The sequence below is a fragment of the Numida meleagris genome, chromosome 5, assembly GCF_002078875.1.
Source record: "Numida meleagris isolate 19003 breed g44 Domestic line chromosome 5, NumMel1.0, whole genome shotgun sequence".
Classification (NCBI taxonomy): domain Eukaryota; kingdom Metazoa; phylum Chordata; class Aves; order Galliformes; family Numididae; genus Numida; species Numida meleagris.
The window spans coordinates 9,465,838-9,479,064 of NC_034413.1; the positions used below are offsets into that span (position 1 = coordinate 9,465,838).

General features: G+C 48.1%; 1 protein-coding gene across 3 annotated transcripts in view; it reads right to left on the minus strand.

Annotated features, from left to right (window-relative positions):
- SHOC2 (SHOC2, leucine rich repeat scaffold protein) overlaps positions 1-10,135 on the minus strand; it is a 59,457-nt gene extending 49,322 nt beyond the window's left edge. Inside the window, exon 1 of one of the 3 annotated variants that reach the window (XM_021399607.1) lies at positions 10,004-10,135. The gene's annotated coding sequence lies outside the window, so the exon portion shown is untranslated. Of the gene's footprint in view, positions 1-7,800; positions 9,363-9,686; positions 9,820-10,003 lie in introns of those variants that run through there. The other 2 variants (XM_021399608.1, XM_021399609.1) reach the window with 2 other exon arrangements.

Here is a 13,227-nt window from a genome sequence, read left to right on the forward strand (position 1 = left end):
GAACGTTTCCAGTATTCACTTCTGACCATTTGCTTCTGGTAAGTGAAAAGCAGCACGTTTGTAGTGAATGTACACACACACACACCTGCAGCACACATGGAACAGCCAACAAAGTACAACTGCAAAAATGTAAACTTGTTAACAAGTTCCATACTCTCTCATCTAGCCCATAGAACAGTTTATACAACACCGAGTTTAAATTAAAATCGTAACGAAAATAGATAGCCAAGGCTGTCACCCACCTCATCCTGCACTGCTTGAACAACTTGCTCAGATGGCAAGCTTGCTCCTGACAGGGAGACACAGGCCCAAGCGCTCACTTCGCACTCTGCACTGAGATAGGCAGCAACCTGAAAGTCAGTCCTTGAACTCCTACAGCCACACACAGCCCGTGCATCCCTTGCTCACCATCTCCAACTGTGGCAAAGTCACGGCTTCGTCAGTGAAAGAAGCATGAGAGAGAAGTTCACATCATTATTTAATGCCTTCTCTAAACAGCAGGCCAATAATCAGCAGTATTTTGAACTTGCATACAAACCCTCTCCTTGCTTCTGTTTGAAAACTCTACCAGCTCAATAGGCTCACAAACAAGAACCTAATGGCTGAGGGCCCCAGCATTCCAGTTACTTGCAGAAAGTTGGGGCTCACACCCACACATTGCTGGTCAAGGCACATGGAGGCTGCACACCTTGCATTGTCCTGGGACATGGGAACACAGACAAGCGGATGCAACGAGGAGCCTTCATGCTGTAAATTCACATCATCTGATCTTGCATTAACTCGTATGGGCATCACAAAATCAGACACTTTCAACAAAGATTACGCCAACTTACTTTGGAGTATTTCTTATTTGTTGGAGCTCCATGCGCTGTATTTAAACTGCTGACTAAGGGTATTCAAAGATGAAGAGAGGTCAAAAATGAAAATGAACATAACATAGTGGGAAAGTCAACGGATACAACTGAAAAGCACGCTTTTAGATCCCCACGGTACACAGCTGAATATATTACGTATTTCTGAAACTGCTTAAGTGTAAAAAAAAAGGTTTGGGTAGAAACTGGAATTCACAGGAGTGAAAGCTGTGACAAATACATTTCTGATGACGAGACTTCACACATCGAGAATAACACGTGCATGTTGGCCTAGAGACAGGAGTTGTATGTCCACAGTTTACATACACTTTTAAACTGAGATGCCAGCTGACTTCTTAGAGCATTTTTAAAAGAGGATCATTCCCTCAGATTCAAATAGTTAAAAAGAAAAAATACTCCTGAAGAAGATGAGGTGGGTCATATTTGAGGCCAGCCAATCTTGGCAGAAGGCATTCTGGGCTACAACGAGAGAGAAGTACAAGAAACAGAAAGAGCCTTTTCCAGACACGCTAAAGAAACAAGGGGTCACTTACACACGCACGACAACCACTTCAGGATCCTTGCAGCCAGCACAACCACTTGTTATCCGCACCACGCGCTGGGAGAGCGAGCACGTCACCGCATGGCTTTAATTGCTGATAAGATTTCACAGCAGTAACTGCTGCGCACCCACCAGCTTTGCTCTGCCGTCTGCTCTGGGGCTGCAGCAGGAGCTGGGGGTAACCTGCCTTCACTCCCTGCTCACCAGGACACAGCTGCACGCCGGCACTCGGCCCCATCAGCTCTCAGCAGGGAAACCACAGCATCCCATCTCCGTTTCTGCTCGGCAGAATCTTCCCTCTAATTGCTGTGCTTTCTTAGAGCGAGAGGGAGAGCACGTATCACAAAAAGGCCAGAAGGTTAATTCAAAGCTCTGCAAGTCTACAATGTGTCTTTGATTCTGTAACAGCAAGTTTAGAAAGTACTTTGATATTTTTAGTGCTTTTGACACAGAGGGCTTCACCAAAACTAACGTGTATCTTGAGAGAGGAGAGAAGCTGCTCCAGAAGAGACAAACCAGTTCCTTATTCTCACCTCTTTTTTTGATTTTCACACAATGTGATTTTGAGCAAAACGCTCACGTTTTCATTGCCACAGGAGGGCAGGAGCATGAAACGCTGCTCCCGATTTCTCCGAGCAGAGCAAGCAGCAGGAGCAGGAGTGCAGGAAGAGCCAAGCCAGAGAGCGCAGCGCAGGGAGCCGCGGCCCCAGCAGCGGGGAGAACTGCTCGCTAACGAAGGCGTGTGCACCCCATCTGCTAGCCGCAGAAGGGCTGGAATCGGTTCAGAAACATTCCAACACAGCCATGCCATCAGATGCATGATGCCAACGTGGGATCTACGCTCAGAAGCGTGCCCCGATGGCTTCAAGAGAACCAAGCACACGGACACCGTGGCTGCGGGATGCGAACCGTATCCCTATCATACATTAACCATCACTGCCCGTTGAGAAGGGAAATCTTTCCAGTCTAATTTATTCATTAATTCCGATTTCAGGAGCAAGTTCTGGCCTGCACCCAGCAGCTAATTGGCTCAATAAAGAGAATCTTGGTTTAGAAGAAGGAAACCTAACGCTGCAGTCAGAGTGCGCGGCTGAAACCTTGCTGCCTGCTGGGATGGGACCGGGGCTGCTCCCAAGAGCTGGACAGCAGAGCAGCACTTCTGAGAGGCAAGGCAGCAGACAGCCTGAGTGCAGGGAATGGCTCCAGTACTTCTCTGAAGACTTCTTTTAGAGATGGGGTGAGAAATTACTGTTGTAAAGATGCGCTTAATAACACCCTAAAGCACAGAAAATGAATTCGGGGATGAAGTCGTGAAACAAACAAACAAAAAAAAATAGGCCGTTGTATCTATTATGTGAATTTCAACTCATGGTTCTAATATTTAGACTTGTTTCCTTCCTAACAAGGCCTGCCACACACAATATGCTGTCAAGAAAGCTGCCAAACAATTGTTTGAATAGTCCAAAAAGCAAACACGGAGCTCACCACAGAAAAACAAATCCGATAGCCTGAGATCTGCCCAAAACTGCACTGCACAGGAGTTCAAAGGCGTCAGGGGGACTTACCAGAACAAAACTTTGCTGCACAACCACAAGTTCCCATGCATCGTAATTCATATTTTTTTTACCAACAAATTTGCCTCTTTATGAAAACTGATCACTGAATATCTTAAATTCACTGTAATCCGTGTGACCGCCAGTATTATAAACGTCTCTTTAGTAAGAAAGATTTTAGGTTTTACGAACACTGTACAATATGCACAGCCATTAGAATTTTAAAATTTATTAGAAAAGTAACTGCCACAGATGAAGTCTGTTAACCTTTGAGGCTTCCTTTAACCCATTCATCCCTCCACAAGAAAACTATGCAAATCACTTCAAGCCATGCATATTTGATAGGATTTTTTCTTGGCTCTAAAGCCATTGATTGCACCATCGTTGGTACAAGCAATCTACAAGGAACTGTAAAGACAGAAATCCCACACCCTAACTGCGATGTCAGAAGCAGCAGCAGAATGAGTTTCCACTTCAAGCCCTTCATATTTTGCCACTATCAGCACTTTGCAGGACTACATAGATGGATTCTCCAGCTGACTTCCTCGATTAGGAGGTCACTTTTTGCACTATTTCTTTTTATGAGGACCCATTTCAGACCGTTGTGTAATTGTGTTTACACATTTAGCCACCCGATGCCTCCAGGAGCCATACAGTTTGCTTGCAAAGTCATTTTCTTTCTGCTACATGCAGCGATTCCGTGCAGCTCAACACTTCAGAACAGAAGTTAGCATTTACGGAAATCTGAAGAACCCTCTCTGCGTGGTTATCCCTTAGAATTAAAAGAAAGGCGCAGTTCTGCTTTTCCGCAGCGGCTGACTCAAGGCAGGGGGAAGGGAATACAAGAGCACCATCCAAAAAGCACAAAACTACCAGCGCAAGTTCAGAAACACAACTGTTCATCAAACGAAGAGAACAAAGATTACTCACTGATCGGGGTTGTTCACTGCTGAGCTGGGGAGGGGAGAGGGAGAGATTATAGGCTGCAGGGGTTTCATTATTGGTTTGTTTTAAATGAGGATGGAATGAACTCCAGTACTTCAGGCTGCACCAGGCTCTGAGCAACCCGATGGAGCTGTAGCTGACCCTGCTCGTTGCAGGGGAGCTGGATCAGACGACCTTTAAAGCTCCCTTCAACTCAAATGATTCTAGGATTGCAATGCATTAGATACAATATGAACGCAAAGCAAGACCAAAGCTCAGTTAAAAATCTGAATATTCCTACAGCACACACACTACCTGCTACCTCCAGTTGCACTGCATGCCAATTGTTTACAGATTTACTAAGACTTTCACTGCAATGCTATACAAACTTCAAATCACATTGACATATGGAATCTTCCTCCCTTGTTCAACTATATCGATATGTATATATGCATACACATACATACAAACACACATACGCAACAGTTAAAGCAGTAAATATTTTTTTTTTCTTCAAATGTTTTGAGACAACATGAATATTTCCACTCGGGACAATGATCAATAAACATGATTAATGCTGTGTATTACAAAATAGATTATAACCTAACTTTCAGCAACAAAAAGAACACAGCAGTGACCATCTCATTACCCAGCAGACAGGACAGCTCACATGCTACTGCCATCAGTGCCAGGCACTGCAGAGAAGCCTTGTGGAAAGCCAAACCCTGCCTGCCAACACTGAGACAACAGGACACAGATGAGAGGAAGGAAAAGGAAAAAGTCCGAGTCTCCGTGACCACTGCTGCACCTTGTCTATGAAAAAATATCAGGCCTCAGTCTTCTTGGCTGCCAGTCAAGTAATTCTTTGTAAATGTAATAAATATGTTTATTTTTTCTTCCTGGTCAACACACAACAGCCCGATGGCTTGTTCTGGCCATTTAAACTGTCACAAACCACCCCTTCAATTTCTTAGTTTAATACTAATTCCTATTAGATTGGAGACAATTAAAGTGTAGATCTAAGCCCACGTCTGTGTAATACTTCTTCTAAACTTCAAGCAGACAAAGCAGAAGCTCTTGGCGGTGTGTTAAGAGCGCTATGCTGCAGTAATAAGTTTATTGTTTGCAGCACTACACAGTGACACCTAAGAAGTCAAGCAGATCAGTGGTTTCTTGCAATAGTATCACTGTTCCAGAAAACTGCGTTTTCTTAACTATAGTTCCAAGGTCACTCATCATATTGTTAACCTGAGCAATTACTGCTGCTCCATTATGTGCTAACAAGAGACAAACTAACATCAGAGCCACACACACAAAACACAACCACGTCTGATTTAAGGACATCTTGCTGCAGTTTTCCCAAACTAAATCACATCAGATAGAGTGAACTAATCACAGCTGACTAGCCAAAAATACAAACAGTAGCATAAAACTCTGCCTTTCCCTACATTTGACACCTAATACAGTAACAACCAGGTGGTAGAGACATGAAGTGAATCCAAGCCTTTAAAAGATGGCATTCTGCAGTGATAACAAAGTCTGTAGGCACCTACAGATCAGTAAGCGTTGGGTAAGCGTCACTTATCACTGCCCTGCTTAACAGCTCTGTAAGGCAAACTCATGACGGAGAGGTGATGGCAATTTGCCACCAGTTCCCAAAACCAGACTCCGGTTTCAGTCTCATCACTGTGTCAACACTTTCCAAGGAAATTCGGGGTGCTTTTGGTGAAGTTACTCATAAGCCACCGAGCGTTTCAACACCAAAACAACGATGGCACAGTATTTTGTATTCCTTACACATAAAATATTCCCACAGACATCCAGAGGAGTTCTGGAAATAGAATACGTGCAAAACCAAGTTCCAAGCAAGCATGTTTTGTAACCCCAAATATAGTCCGTTTAGAAATAGTTGGCGAAAAGCGGCCCAACTGCTCGAGGTTACACTTTGTTGGCGGTGGGTTTTTGCCTCCCCGTGCCTGTCCCAACCTGTGGGCTGCAGGAGTGGGAGACCAGAACACGGGCGAGTGAAAACCGCCTATCACCGCAAACAGATTTCAGCGTTTAATAAAGACGCACTTCAGAACCTCCCTCCAAAGCAATCCCAGCTCCAGAAAGAGCCTATTTTAAACCCCAGCAGTCAAAGCAGAGAGCGAACCGAGATGTGCTGCAGTATTTACGCAGCCATTATAATGCAAATACGGAAGGTATTAGAAAGGCCATTTGCATTGGTGCCCGGCCCTTCAGCGCAGCACAATGCCAACAGAAGAACAATTAGGATGCATGCCTAACACAAAGCCTCCGACCACAGGGGAGGCAGGTCCGGATACAGTATCTAAGGCACCGCCGGGCTCCGTGGAAATGGTGCCTTCTGCAGCCCTTCGGCGTCCTGCTCCTACACGGAGCCTGGTAAGGCAGGAGGGCACGTGGAGAGTGAGCATGGAAAGGTAAGCACAAGCCCAGCTCGCTGCGATGCTGCCGGGATGAGCCGGGCCTGCAGACACACACACAAACGATAGCTGCGTGCTTTCCCAGCACAATCCTTTCTGTAACAATAAGGCAGGTGGGCACGCAAATCAGACTCTTGTGTACATCCACTCAGACACAGAGATCCTTTCAGAGGGAAGCCAAAAAGTAAATCAGTATGTTCAGGTCCCTCAACTCCGATTGGTTTGCTTTATATGTCCACCTCAACAGCAAAGCAACACTAACAGAACCAAGCACATACACATGCCAGGTTGGTTTCAGAAGTTCTCCGGCCACCTATTGCAGTGAGCGCCTGCACCAACCCACAGCCCCTTACCATACTGCTACCAGCATGCCCACAATTAGTTCCATCGTACTCTGTATTTCTCCTCTACTGCAACACAGACCAAGGGCTTCAGCTGCACCGACCTTAAAACAGGCCAACATTACCCACGTGCTACTGAACTATTTAAAAGGAAATCAACGCTGCATAGTTACAAAGCGTATCCATTACCTAGAGGTTAAGGATGGAAAAATCTGTAGTAATTAAAGTCCCCTTTTTACCAAGGGATCATTGTTTCACTGTACCCAAACTGCCTTCATTGAACAAAACTTTGCGTCAGGCAATGCTCAGATTTAACAGCGCGTTATTTGCATTTCACAATACAGTCAAGCCCAAGCAATGCAGCAAAAACAAAAGCCAAGCAAATTAAGGTCAATGGCTAATACTGCAAACATTACCTTCTCCCTATACATTTTATCTGGGTGGGTTTTGTAACATACCAGGACTACTGTATCAAACAAACTAAAATATGTCAGCAGTAGGATTTTAGTGTAAACAAGGGCTCTCCTTATCTCCACAATCTAGCTACAACTGGCTGCTTAATCTTCACTGCTGTGTCCTCCCCAGCCCTCTCTCAAACAAACAAACACACCAGGAAAAAAAAAAGACAGAAATATCTCCTCCAATATGCAGAGCTGCATTCAATACAAATAAACACAAGATATTACAGCAACAGAGGAAAGCAAGTAGCGCTCCCATTAAAAGAGCATCCAAAAAGCTCTGCCACAAACATATATATATATATATATATATATATATATATATATATATATATATAATAATGAAAAGCAAGGAACAAGCCTCAGAGTACTCCAAGTGAAAGGGAAAGCTGAGCACTGGGGCTAGCCGTGGGCTGGGGGCTGCCTGGGCACCAGCCCTCACCACTCACCCGCCCGAAGCCCACTGGGCAGCTCGCAGTGATCCCCGAGTGCTGGAGGCAGAGCCTGGGCCCCGGAGCACAGCACAATGCCTGAGCTGAGGGTGAGCAGGGCACGGGGCTGCAGGGCAGAGCAGGGCGAGGTCCACGCACACAGCGATATAGGAGTTTTACTCTTCAGACACGAAGGGAAACTGCTAGAAAAGGGGCTCGTGTTTAGCACCTACCCAAATTCTGTACGGCGATGCAAACATCTGAAAGCTCTTCATGCAGTTTCATCTCCTTATCGCCCAGCAAAATCTTCCCAAAAGGGAGTGCAGCTATTTGCACAGCTTCCTCAGCCTTGTCAAGCACAGATCACTCCGATCCTTCACAGCAGAACAAACAGGAGATACTTTTACACAATTAACATGCACGAGCATTATGCATGCATCCAAGCACACGCATCCACCTATTTCATGGGCATTACAAGCCACAGGGAGCAGCTGGCTGTGGTGACAAGCAGGGATCGCCGTGCAGAAACACACATTTCTAGAAAGCCACAGCCAAGACACAATGAATCCAAGGGTTTCCTAAAAGGAACACACACAGTAATCTTCAGAGAAATTCATTTCTGTGCGTGAGCTAAGAGCACACGAAGAGAAAACATCCATCGGCTGAAGGAATGCCCTGCACCACGCACAATTCCTTGAGCAGAACGCGCCGTCAGGGCGATCTCGATGTCACACAACAAAGAACGTCCCCTCCCGCATCTCCCGCCCCAGACATGGCACACAGGGAAGGGAAGCTCCCGGCAGACTCTGCCTGCGTCGCCCCAGGATCGCTCTGCGTTTCCAGAAAGAGCAGAAGAGGGGCACGGCAGAAGGCAGCATCCTCACTGGGGATGTGTTCCTCAAAGGCTGCGGGTACAAGGAGAGCTTTGTCTGGAGGCATCGCGCTGTGCTACAAGGTTAGATAACAAATTAGTTCTGCCTGATGTACACGTTTTGCCTTGCCACACGTACACAAGTCCTGACGGCTGGCAAATATTAGCCTAAAATTAAAAGGTATCCAGCCTCAAATTATGAAAATAGCCTTCCATTTTACTTATCCAGAATGTAGAATAACTGCATAGAAAACCAAAATAGCCAAGCTCGAATCATTCAAAAGGAACTAAGAGGATAAGGGTGCTACTAAAATTAAAACGCACGCACAACAGTGTATTAATAAATTCATAGGATACAGCAAATCTTCCCCAAAACCAGCCTAGGATTATATCGAGATCACCATACAACATATGTCTGAGATACGGCTGTAAATAAGTGTGACTTAATTTGACCACCACCTACTTTAAGCCCTCAATTTTATAAATAGAAGCATCCAATAATGCCCAGTGATTAAAAAAAACAGTTCAGAAGGCAAAAAGGAAAACAATAAGTAGAAAGTCAAACATGAAAACAAGCAGACAGGAGAAAATCAAGAGCCTGAATCTAATTATTAAAGGCAACAGTCCAAAAACGAAGACCGAGCGCCGCAGCAATGACACCACACGTAATCACAACTCCTTATCAGTAACATTCTGCCTCAGAAGTGCCTTTGTGTACGCACATGGGCACGCTGCACACCACGTAGAGCTTCCACAGCCCCATCCCAAACACATTCATCAAACATTACTACTGACACTCCGGCACGTTGTGATGGCTTTGTCACACACTGCGATTTTTGTTTCATTTCCACCTCTACTGCTCTACGAGCCTGCCAAGGGGAGCAGCAGCACTTCACGGAACTTCAGCCCAGCGGATTTCTGCACCGCGCCGCTGGGCAGTGCCACGGCCCTTCGCCTTCCCCGAGGCTCCTACAGCTCTGTGCCCGCTCCGCACGGAACCGCCGGGCAAAAGCACGCTCCGAACGCCGCGGAAAGCTGTCAGCGTGCCCTCAGTGCCACCCGAACGTACTACGCTCGGCGCGCCGCCTCGCCAGACGGGAGGGCGAGGATTTCAGAGAGATGCCGGCCGCCCAGAGCCGCCACAAGCAAGAACCAAGCGCGTGAAGCGCGAGGAGGACCCCGCGCCCGTACTGGTGGCAGCACCCGGCCCAACGCCCCGAGTTCCTCCCTCCCCACAGCCCCCGGTACCGGGCAGGAGCAGAGGTGAGGCTGCGGAGCTCAGCTTCCTCCTTTCTTTCTTCTTTCTATGCCGCCTTTGGGGCAATGCCACCCCTCGACGGCACGGCAGAGCGGAGCACCTCCTGCCCAACACCACCCCCCAGGCTGCCCGCCCCCGCCCGGGCCGGTACCCGCCGCCCGGGCCCTCCCCGCCTTTGTGCCCGCGGCCTCCCGCCGCCAGGCCCGCCCCGCCCGCTGTCAGCCGCCACCGCCTCGGCGCGGCCCCGCGGCTCCGCCGCGAGAGCCCCGACCCCTCCGCGAGAGCCCCGACCCCGCCGCCCGCCTACCGTGCGGCTCCGCCATCCTCCTGAGGCGCGCTCGGCCCCCCCTCCCCACCCGGCCCGGCCGCCCCTGCCGGCCACCGTCTGTGCGCACCGAGCCGTCACGGGACTCCCCGCCCACGGCCCTCCCGCGGCACCATGGAGGCGGGCCCGCCGAGGCACGGAGCGAACGACTACTTCCGGGTCACGGCGCCGCCGCCATCTTGGCCGCGGGCGGAAGCGGCCTGGTCGCCCCTGGCGACGCCGAGGCGCCGGGGGCGGTCCGAGGCCTGCGGCACTGCCCGGCGGTGGGACCGCGAGCCCTGCCCCGAGCCCTCCCCGGGACCTCACGGAGGGGTTCCGGGGAGGCTTCGCATCCTGGAGAGCTCCACCTGCTTTCTCCCTGCGGGACGACAGCAGCCCGCGGCTGGCTGAGTTCCGGCCGGCGCTGTGCCCGCAACGCGCAGCACGCCCGTGGGTCGGCAGCCCCGCCGTGCTGCTTGCGGACATCGCGGCCTGCCTGGGCTCAGCGGGGCTGTGCACCTGGGTTACCTGGGGTCTGGCCGCTCCCCTCGGCTCGTTTCTCAGTTCTGTATGCTTGCATGCTCTTTTACTAATAAACGCTGAGCAGCATTAGAAGGATTGGCCCTTCTGTATCATGGGGCACAGAGGAGAAAGCAGAAACTTTCTGAAACATAAAACAGAAAATCTGAAATAAAGCGCAGCAGGACAACTGTCACCCAGCAGGGAATCAGCCAACAAATATACACTGATAACTCCACCCTTCTGCTGCAGTTCTTTAAATATGTACTATGAGATTAGACTGATACTGTAGTAATACTTGTGCCAACAATCAAAACTAACAGACATTTCTGCAAAGGCAGAGTTCATACACGCAAGATTTGTTTTTAATCTGCACAAATTGAGTACTTAATTTTATAATCTCCCACTGGTTGCCACGTAGGTGAGCTCCAGCCTAATCCCAGCCTCTAGCAGCACTGTTTCTCCCCAAATCTTCATTGACACAGACCTAAATCCTGAGCAGTATTAGTTACGGGTCTCAGCATCAGATTACCAGCCGGCCCATATTTTGAATCTGGTAGTACTGTGGCCGAGTACCTCTCCTTAAAACAGATTCACAGACAGCAAGTCAAAGGCTGCTCAGTCTCCGTTTCTGTAGGAAAACCTATAGAACTGGGAGAGGCTCTTGAATTACTGCCATTCACGCTGAAATGAACAGCAGGGCAAACATAATTAACAAGCATTTCATAACTGCATGTGTACACAATCTGAATTAAGGTTTCAGAGGCATTTCATTTGGACATTGCCTAACTTTTAAATGCTTGGCTTTGCAAACGTAATAATGCTCCTTTAATGCATGTAGCATTGCCTGTGTTCCTAAAAGGACCGCTGTGGTGCAGATCATGCAGCATCACGGCACTTCCCTGGGTCCCCAGCAGTGCTGGTACCTCCACACATCTGACACAGACCTCTGCCCCCTGCCTCAAAGAGAAGCAGATAACAGCAGCGACTGTTATCCTATATCAAGACCAGCAGTGGAGGGGGAGGAGTGCTGGAATTTGGATTATTCTGTGGATTCGTAAGACCATTCCTAAGGCTATTTAGTATTTACACAGTTGTTTCAAGCATGTTTCTACAAAGCACTGTGATTTATTAGCTAGCTCTTACACAATGAACTAAAATGCAGTAATTAATTTGTTAAGCTTGCTTAAGCTGACCACAAGATCAATCCAGCAACTTCAGAATCATCTTTGACTGAATTCAGATACCTCTGATACTATAGCCCCACTTGCCTTCTCTTAATTTAGAGGCTGCCAGACTGATGAATTGACCTTTTCTCTCTTGTTCATGTGGCCTTTTCACTACCTCCTCCCAACTGTAATTTTATTTTTTCATCTAACTACAAGAAAGCCCTCTCCTCCCCCAGGCAGGCAGCTGCTGCTGCCTCATCCCAGGGCACTAAATTCTTGCTATGTCTGGGGCAGACCAACAAGAGACAAATTCTTTGCCGGCTGAGCCACAGTGAAGGCCAGCCTCGGGTAAGCCCCGCTTGGCTGCCAGCCTGGGGAGCAGAGATGGCCAAGCGGGCACATCCCCCTCATCCTGCAGCCTTCCCCGCTGCCCAGCCCGCAGCTCTCCCCAGCGCTCCACTATCTTCCCCTCTGCCTGTGCCCAACTACCACTTTCAGATGTCCACCATCCGCCTCTCCTTTCTTAGCATCCAACAGTGCTTCCAGCTCCAGTTCTCTATGCCAGCTCCTCATTCAGTCTCCTTTGTCCAGTTCTTCTTCTAACTTCCTATCCCCTGTGATTTTCTCTGCACCAACAAACAATTCTGCTATGACTTCTGTCCCTCCCCTGCTACTGGGTCCTTGCACAAATGGTCTCCGCATAAAACTCCTCTAATTCCAGATTACATTTTCTTTGTGAATCTCAGCCTCCCTCCACCACATCTCAAACCGCCAAATTCCCAGTCTAAGGTTTTACCCTCCTCTCATCTACACCTCAGTCTGCCCAAATCTTCCCATCCTATCCTACTCCTTTCCTTTTCCTGAATTGTCGGTTTATGAGAAACTTGGCCTCAGTCTCTTACCCAAGGGTTGCAGTATGTTCATTTGTTCTGTGGGAAAGAAGCATTCTTTGAAGGCTTGATGGCATGATGAACCCCTTTTCATTTTGTGAGCATCATATCCATCATGAAAATAGCATAAGCCTTCATCATGGTTTTTCTGTCTTCACCTTGGATGTAATCCTGGCTGTACTGCCATGGTCATGGGTACACAGAAAGTGGGAAGGCTGGAAGAGCTGGCACAACCTAAAAGGGGAGAGAGGCAGAGTATGAGGCACAGCAAACATACCTGAGGATGCACATACACATCCAGAATCGTTGGCAATGCCTAGAAACCAGCACTGGGACAGAGTGGCCAACAACAAGATGCATCATATTGCAGAGAAAGACTGCCCACCAGAGCGAAAGCTTCTGTTGCAATACATAGAAGGACACAAAGAAGGGGAACCTCAAAAATGTGGTTCACTGCTGAAGGACTACAGTACTACTGTAAGGTGTTACTATTTTTACTCTGTTCCTTTTCTGTGCTCAGAGTCAGGTCTTCTCAATTGAGTGACAAATTATTTCTACTTTTTCTTGCCATTGGTTCTACAGAGCAAGAACACATATCAAAAAAGGATGGAGTTTGTTTAACATGCCTGTGTTCTCAAAACCAAGCTTC